Genomic DNA, 9,183 nt, shown 5'->3' on the forward strand with positions numbered 1-9,183 from the left:
GTGTTCATTGGAAGGACTGATGTTGAAGCTGAAACTCCAATACTTTAGCCACCTCATGTGAAGAGCTGACTCATTTGAAAAGACCCTGATGCTGGGAAAGATTGAGGGCAGGAGGAGAAGGGGACGACAGAGGATGAGATGGTTGGATGGCATCACCGACTCAATGGACATGGGTTTGGGTGGACTCCAGGAGTTGGTGATGGACACGGAGGCCTGGCATGCTGCTGTTCATGGGGTTGCAGAGAGTCGGACACGACTGAGTGACTGAACTGAACTGAAGACTCCTAGAGGAGCGCTTGCATCTGCTCCTTGCCAGGGGCATGTAAACAGGGCACTGTCCCTTCCCCTCCTCCACAAGCCAGCCCTTCCTGTGTTTTGAGTTTGGCATCTGAGGAAGCTGAGGGGGCAGACACAGGATGGGCTATGGGACAGTACAGCAGTGAACAGGCTGTCTGGCTTTCTAATCTGCTCATGCACTTTGGTCCCCAGATAAACCATGAGCCCTGTGAGCGATCCAACGGCTGTCCAGGGTACAAAAATTAACCAATGGCCGGGGGAGGATTGGAGGTTGCCAAATGGTGGCCCAGGGGCCAGATCGGGCTCTCAGATTTGATTTGTGGTCTGGATAGTTGCACAGTGGTTTGTTTTTAAACCAGTTGTCAACATTTAAAAATAAGGGAATTGCATAGAAAATCCCAATTCCTTCCTCTCTTCAAAGTCAATAGAGCTGGTATATTTCTGCCTGGGAGAGTTCGTAGGAGAGGAGTAGTGGCTGCCACCTTTAGTCAGGGCATATGAGCTCCAGTCACCAGAATCCCCATACCTTCTAGTGGTATCACACCGGTCAGCTTCACTCACTTATGACTGCGCAAAGTACTTAACCATTCTGAGCCTTAGTCCCTTGAGTTTATGATTCTTGAGATTCTTTGTGACCCTGGGAGCAGAATGCAGGGGACGCTGGGGAAGAGCATTGGCTTTGTAATATCTCAGGACAACGGGATAAATCCCAGCCTGGTATGTGACTCACGAGTGCTCTGAACTCCATTTCCTCATCTGTAAGAAGGGGGATAAAGACACAGACTCCTCCCAGAGCTGAGGTGAAGATTAAATACGAAAATGTATGTAAAGCATCTGGAACATAGCAGGTGCTCAACAAAAATTCCTCATGAGTAAACCATGGCCCAGCCTCATTCAGTGTTCTCCCTGCTGCTGCTTTGTTTTACATGTTTATTTATTTGGCTGTGCGGGGTCTTAGGTGCAAAGTGCAGAATCTTTTAAGTTGTGGCATGTGTAATCTTTAGTTGCGGCATACAAACTCTTTATTGAGGAATATGGGTTAGTTTCCTGATGAGGGATGGAACCCCGGGCCGCCTGCATTGGGAGAGTTTTAGCCACTGGGCCGCCAGGGAAGTCCCAATAGTCTGCCTGGTTTTGAATGCACAGTCCTGGACACCATGTCAGGTCTCAACCACCCTATGAGGCCAGCATTATTGTTATCTGTGTTATACAGAAGAGCAAATTGAGGTACAGATCAGATCAGATCAGTCGCTCAGTCGTGTCCGACTCTTTGCAACCCCATGAATCGCAGCACGCCAGGCCTCCCTGTCCATCACCAACTCCCGGAGTTCACTGAGACTCACGTCCATCGAGTCAGTGATGCCATCCAGCCATCTATCCTCTGTCGTCCCCTTCTCCTCCTGCCCCCAATCCCTCCCAGCATCAGGGTCTTTTCCAATGAATCAACTCTTCGCATGAGGTGGCCAAAGTACTGGAGTTTCAGCTTCAGCATCATTCCTTCCAAAGAAATCCCAGGGCTGATATCCTTCAGAATGGACCAGTTGGATCTCCTTGCAGTCCAAGGGACTCTCAAGAGTCTTCTCCAACACCACAGTTCAAAAGCATCAATTCTTCAGCGCTCAGCCTTCTTCACAGTCCAACTCTCACATCCATGCATGACCACAGGAAAAACCATAGCCTTGACTAGACGAACCTTTGTTGGCAAAATAATGTCTCTGCTTTTGAATATGCTATAGATATTAAAGAAGTACATGGAAGAGCTGGCTTATGTGGCCCCATCTGTCTGATTCTCAAGCCTGTGCTTCCCCTCACAACCACATGCCATTTTGGCCCTGGACACATGCACTGGGGTTGAGTGTGAACTCTAAGTTATAACTGTAGAGCTAGAATTCAGGCTCCACCACTAACTAGCTTCCCAGGTGATGCTGTTGGTAAAGAATCTGCCTGCCAGTGCAGGAGATACAAGAGATGTGGGTTCGATCCCTGGGTTGGGAAGATCCCTCTAGAGTAGGAAACGGCAACTCACTCCAGTATTCTTGCCTGGAAAATTCCATGGACAGAGGAGCCTGGTGGGCTACAGCCCATGGGGTCACAAAGAGTCGGACATGCCTGAGCACACTTGCACTTCAGTTGGCACTAACAAGCAGTGTGACACTGGGCAAATTATCTAACCTCTCGGGACTTCTGGTGTTTCATCCGGAGGATAATAAAAGGACCATGTGCATGCGGGTTAAATGAGTTAAAGCTCATAAAACACTTAGGGCTGTACCTGGGTACACAGTAAGAGCTTGATAAACGCTAGTTATTGTTATCGTCAGCTGAGCAGTACCTGGCCGTGTGCCAGGTACTGAAAGTGCAAAGATCAGTGAGAGGCCCTGTGGCGCTCAAGGTCTGGTGAGAGAACAGAGGTCACAGTGACTACTGTTGGGGAGCCTGGCTGTGGAAGCAAGGCGGGTGGTGGTTAACTCTACATGTCAGCTTGTCAGGACCACAGTGCCCAGGAATTCAGTCAAATATTGCTCTGGATGTTTCTGTGAGGCTCTTTTTAGATGAGATGGACGTCTAAGCCAGTGGACTTTGAGTAAAGCAGATTGCCCTCCATAATGTGGGTGGGCCTTATCCAATCAGTTGAAAGCCCAAATAAAACAAAAGCAAGAGCGACTTCCCAAGAAGATGGCCTTTGGACTTCATCAGCAACGTTGGCTCTTCTACAGCAGACTGCCTTTAAACTCAAGGTGGAACTTTCTAAAAAAAAGTGTTTATTTATTTACTTAGTTGGCTGCACTGGTTTGGTTGTGGCCCACAGGATCTTCGATTTTCATTGCAGCACATGAGATCTTTCAGCTGAAGCATGTGGGATCTGGTTCCCTGACCAGGGACTGAACCTGGGCCCCCTGCATTGGGAGCGCAGGGTCTTAGCCACTGGACAATCTGGGAAGTCCCCAAGGTGGAACTCTTTTGTCTGAATCTCCAGCCTGTTGGCCTCCACATCAGATTTTGGATTTATCAAGCCTCCATCATAAGTCGATTCCTTGAAATACATCTCCTCTTATATAAATGCATGCCCTATTTGTTCCATTTCTCTGGAGAATTCTGAAAGAGGAGGAGTTGTACCAATACCTTTGCCAGAAGAGTTATCCTTCTTATGTTTAGCTCTCCTAGCCTGAAGAAGGTCATCCAAGGGCCTTGACCCTGTCCCCAGTAGATGTAACGGTTTGTTAATATTTGGGATGCATTTACTACAAGGATCACACAAAGCTGGGAGAGAGAGCAAATAGAGGCTGAAATAATCAGGATTCAAAACCCACTTAATCTTCAGAACAGTGTGTAGGAATCTACAAGAAGAAATGTAACACAGATGAGTGAAAAGTCCTCCCCTTGGGCTCTATTATGCAGAGATAGAGTCAGGGGTCGGGGTGGGAGGGTGAGGGCAGGTGAGAAACACTAGGTATGTATGACGCTTGGCACTTTCAGGAACTTCCCTGGTGAGCCAGTGGTTCAGAATCCACCTTGCAATGTAGGGCACACAGATTCAATCCCTGGTCCAGGAACTAAGATTCCGTATGCCACAGGGCAACTGAGCCTGGGCACCACGGCTGCTGAGCCCGCACTATGGAGCCCACGTGTGCAGCTAGAGAGAGCCCTTGTGCATGCCACACCTAAGACTCGGCACGGTCAAATACACAAATATTAAAAAAAAAGACGTGGGACTTTTAGTTTGACTAGCAGTCAAACTTCGATTCCTTCCTGGGTGAAGTCATGATGAGATATGAGGCTGATCAGCCTGAGGAGACACATCTCTGGCCTCCAGGTTTCAGAAAGTCAAGATAGGGACAGAAGGGCTTCCCTGGTGGCTCAGTGGTAAAGAATCCGACTGCCAATGCAAGGGACATGGGTTTGATCCCTGGTCCAGGAAGATCCCACACGCTGTGGAGCAACCAAGCCCATGTACCACAGCTGTTGAGCTCTTGCTCTAGAGCTTGGGAGCCAAAACTACTGAACCCACGTGCCATAACTACTGAAGCCCGAACACCTTAGAGCTTGAAACAAGAGACAATACTTCAGTGAGACACCCATGGACCTCAACTAGAAAGTAGCCCCCATCACCAAAACTAGAAGAAACTGCTCGAGCAGCAACGAAAACCCAGCACAACCAAAAATAAATAAATTAAAAAATTTTTTTCTTAAAAAGGCACAGGCAAGTGGAAGTTACCAGAAATCATATTTGGGCCAGAGGGAAGAACAGTCAGTGCTGACCAAGATGGCCTGGGTGTCTCATGGGCACTGATCTCCCTGTCACCAAGAATGTTCTAGGAGGTATCCCTTCTTGGAGATGTAACCAAGACAGTGTTGTGAAGAGAAAGAAAAGAGTATGCACTTTGGATGGGACAGACCTAGATTCAAACTAGTTAATGTGAGTGTGACCTCAGATGAGTCATCCTCTCTGAGCCCGTGGACCTCAGAGAGTACTCGTGATGCACTGGAAATCCCTGGGTCGCCTCTCAAAGCAGCCAGGGAACATTAGCTGTTTACCCCACGGACTGGCTCACACTGACAAACATCCTCTGGCTATCCCCAGATCCTTCCTCAAGACATCAACCCTGTGCCAACCTGAGAGTGCCTCATGCTGCCCAACCTTGCTGCCATCCAACCTCTGGGAGGACCGGATAGCAAGAAAGAGGTATGTCCTCCTGGTGTCTGTCTGGATGCGATCAGAAGCAAGTCACAGAAAAATCCAGCGAACAGTGTTACTGTTACAGGATGGTTACTACTCACTTAACAAGTAATCTGAGACAGGTGGTCCCAGGGATGCTTTGGTACCTCAGTGATTCAGTCAAGGATGTTGCTTTTTCTCCTCTGCCATCTTCAGGGCATCCTCAGTGTTTTCCTGCAGGATCAAAGGATGACTGCCTAATCTTCCCAACCTCAGACAGCATTCAAGCAGGAAGAACCTTTTTCCCTTGCATGTCTCTCTTTTCCTGTAAGGAGGATCTTTCCCAAAGCCACTAACAACTTCCCCTTAAGTCTTCTTATTTATTAATTTTAAAAATTGAAGTGGAGTTGATTTACAGTGTTTGTTAGTTTCTCCTTACACCTTGCATAACCAGTTTGTCCCAGTTTGCCAGGTACTTTTCCACTTTTTACCTAAATTCACAGATCCTGGGAACCCCCTCCTCCCTGGCAGATCTGACCAGTTGGGTGTCCCTACTTATATCCCATTGGCCAGAACTGGGTCAATGTCCATCCCTTGACCAATCACTAGTAGAGACAATGGATGTATTCCAACTGGTTCAAACCAATCAGGATTTACTTCCTGGGGGAAATGGCATGTTGCCAGTTGACCTGCTGTGAGGTTCTGTGAGCAAGGAAATAGGATTGGCTGCTAGACGGGCATCTGCAGTGTCTGCCACACTTGTGTGCATCAGAAACCAGCAAATTCCCATCCTAGACTAGGCTCTGCTCGCCCCGGCATCATCACCGCCATGCTGTGTGTGTGTTTGTGACTAAGTGTGAAAGAATTAGGAGCATGACAAGGATGTTGGGGGAGGGGAGACAAGAAAGGCTCTCAAATACAGGCTTCCTCTGTGGTCATGGAAAACAAGTTTATTTTTAATCTGACCTAATTAGTGTGCAATTCTCCAGGCATGATTTCTAAATGGGCAACTTTCAGGTAATACTAACAAACCCAGAAAACAGTTGATTTTTCTCCTAAGCTGGACTTTCCTTTGACTGTCCCTGGGTAGAGGCTGGAGGAGGGGACATCTGAGCAGGACAGAGGGGCTGGGCTGAGTGCAGGCTAAGGGGTCAGCCCCTGCTCCAGCTCCAGCGGGATACTGGGGTCACCTAGCCTCCTCCCTCGCCTCTTACCTTAGCTACACTGAAGACAGAACCACCCTGAGTCTGATTGACGTTTACCTGACACCAAAGCTCATGATTTGTGAGGTTCCAGCCACAGGAACCAGTCACCGTCTCTTAAAACTTTAAAGACAAAGACTTTGAGAATAAGTCATTTGTAAACCTGGAAACGACATTTCATTCATTCAAACAAACAAATGTTCATTGAATACCTACTACGTCTAGGCACTGCGGTGTGCTGGAGATCAAATTATGATACATAAAGACCCTCACCCTTGTGAAGCTGACATTCTAGAGATGGCAGACAGACAATAGGCAAGAACTAATATGTATCATCATCAGTAATAAATAAAATAGAGAAAACCAGAGAAGGGGGTAGAGATGGTTAGGTAGATGAAGGAAAGGGGTGCCTGCTTTTCTGGATCAGAGGTCTTCTTACCTATTTTAGTAAATAACATTTTATTGGAATACAACCAAGCTCATCAATTTATGTATTGTTTATGACTGTTTTCATGCTACGGTGGCAGAGTTGAATAATTACAACAGAGGTTATACGACCTGTGAAGCTGAAAATATTTACTATCTGGCTCTTAAAGTTAGCCATCACAAGGAGATACCATTTCACACCCACTAGAATGGCTATCATAAAAGACACACGGTGACAAGTACAGATGAGGATGTGAACACACTGGAACTCTCACACACTGCTAAAGAGAATGTAAAGTGGTGCAGCCGGGGTGAAAACAGTCTGGCGGTCCCTCAAAGGGGAGACACAGAGTAACCATGTGACCCAGCAGCTCGACTCCTCAGTATATGCCTAAGAGAAATGAAAGTACATGTCCACACAGAAACTTGTACCATAAATTTCAGAGCAGCGTTATTCATAGTAGACAATGATGAATGAGTGAATAAATAAAAAGTAGTTTAGCTATACAATGGGATATTATCTAACGATAAAGAGAAATGTAATAGTGATACATGCTATAACACGGGCAAATGTGAAAAGATTATGCTAAGTAAAAGCAGCCAGTCACAAAGTGACATAGTGTATGATTCCATTTATGAAATATCCAAAAGAGTCCATCTATAGCAAAAACAAACTACGGATTGCTTAGGACTAGAGAGACTGGGCAGTAATGGCTAAAGGGTGAAGGGTTTCTTTTTGGGGTGATGAAAACTGAATGTGTCATAGTTCTGTGAAAATACTAAAAGGCCTGGAATTGTACACTTTAAATGAATGAGTTATGTGGTATATGAATTATATCTCAATAAAGCTGTTTTTAAAAGGTTTACCAGAATTCCCTGGTGGTCCGGTGGTTAAGAACGGACTTCCACTGCAGGGGGTACAGGTTGGATTTCTGGTCAGAGAACTAAGATCCCATATGGTGCAGCCTAATGCCAAAGCCTTTGACTGTGTGGATCACAATAAACTGTGGAAAATTCTGAAAGAGATGGGAATACCAGACCACCTGACCTGCCTCCTGAGAAATCTGTATGCAGGTCAGGAAGCAACAGTTAGAACTGGACATGGAACAACAGACTGGTTCCAAATAGGGAAAGGAGTACGTCAAGGCTGTATATTGTCATCCTGCTTATTTAACTTATATGCAGAGTACATCATGAGAAACGCTGGGCTGGATGAAGCACAATCTGGAATCAAGATTGCCGGGAGAAATATCAATATCAGATATCAGATGACACCACCCTTATGGCAGAAAGTGAAGAAGAACTAAAAAGCCTCTTGACGAAAGTGAAAGAGGAGAGTGAAAAATTTGGCTTAAAGCTCAACATTCAGAAAACTAAGATCATGGCATCTGGTCCATCATTTCATGGCAAATAGATAGCGAAACAATGGAAACAGTGGCTGACTTTATTTTTCTGGGCTCCAAAATCACTGTAGATAGTGACTGCAGCCATGAAATTAAAAGACATTTGCTCCTTGGAAGAAAAGTTATGACCAACCTAGATAGCATATTATAAAGCAGAGACATTACTTTGCCAACAAAGGTCCGTCTAGTCAAGGCTATGGTTTTTCCAGTGGTCATGTATGGATGTGAGAGTTGGACTGTGAAGAAAGCTGAGCGCTGAAGAATTGTTGCTTTTGAACTGTGGTGTTGGAGAAGACTCTTGAGAGTCCCTTGGACTGTAAGGAGATCCAACCAGTCCATCCTAAAAGAGATCAGTCCTGGGTGCTCATTGTAAGGACTGATGTTGAGGCTGAAACTCCAATACTTTGGCCACCTGATGGGACCAGCTGACTCATTGGAAAAGACCCTGATGCTGGGAGGGATTGAGGGCAGGAGGAGAAGGGGACGACAGAGGATGAGATGGTTGGATGGCATCACTGACTCAATGGACATGGGTTTGGGTGGACTCTGAGAGTCAGTGATGGACAGGGAGGCCTGGCGTGCTGCAGTTCATGGGGTCACAAAGAGTCAGACATGACTGAGCGACTGAACTGAACTGAAATAAATAAAAACTTTTGTCCTAGACAGTTGAAGAAGGCTGAGCCTCTTTTGGAACTGGCTCAGAGTTCTCAAATAGTAACAGGTAGCATTTCACTGAGCATTTAGTGTCAGGCACAGTGCTCAGTGTGAGAAGCATTTTGCAAATCACTGCCTCATCTAATCTTCACAGAGATCTTATGACTTAGATACGGACAACTCCACTAACCAATGAAGAAACCGGAGCATGGAGACATTAGGGACTTGCCCCCAGGTCACAGAGCTGATAAATGGCAGAACTGGGCTCCAACTGCAGGTATTTCTGACCTCACAGCCTGTGCCCTTAACCACTGATACATACTGTGTGTACATAGATTCCTGTCCAGTCTTTGGTTTCCTAATCTTTCCCAGACCAGAAAGATGGCCCTAGGTGACACAGAGCTGGTGAGGAAGAGTACAGCCTTAAAGGAAAGTCAGGAAGGGCATGAGAGAGCAGAGGAGAGGAGTGAGTGTGCAGAGACGTGTCTCTGGGCTCAGGGAGCACTCCCATGGGGTGACCTAGACAAGGATGCAATCATTTTAGAAA

This window comes from Bos mutus, chromosome 2 (genome assembly GCF_027580195.1).
Source record: "Bos mutus isolate GX-2022 chromosome 2, NWIPB_WYAK_1.1, whole genome shotgun sequence".
Lineage (NCBI taxonomy): Eukaryota > Metazoa > Chordata > Mammalia > Artiodactyla > Bovidae > Bos > Bos mutus.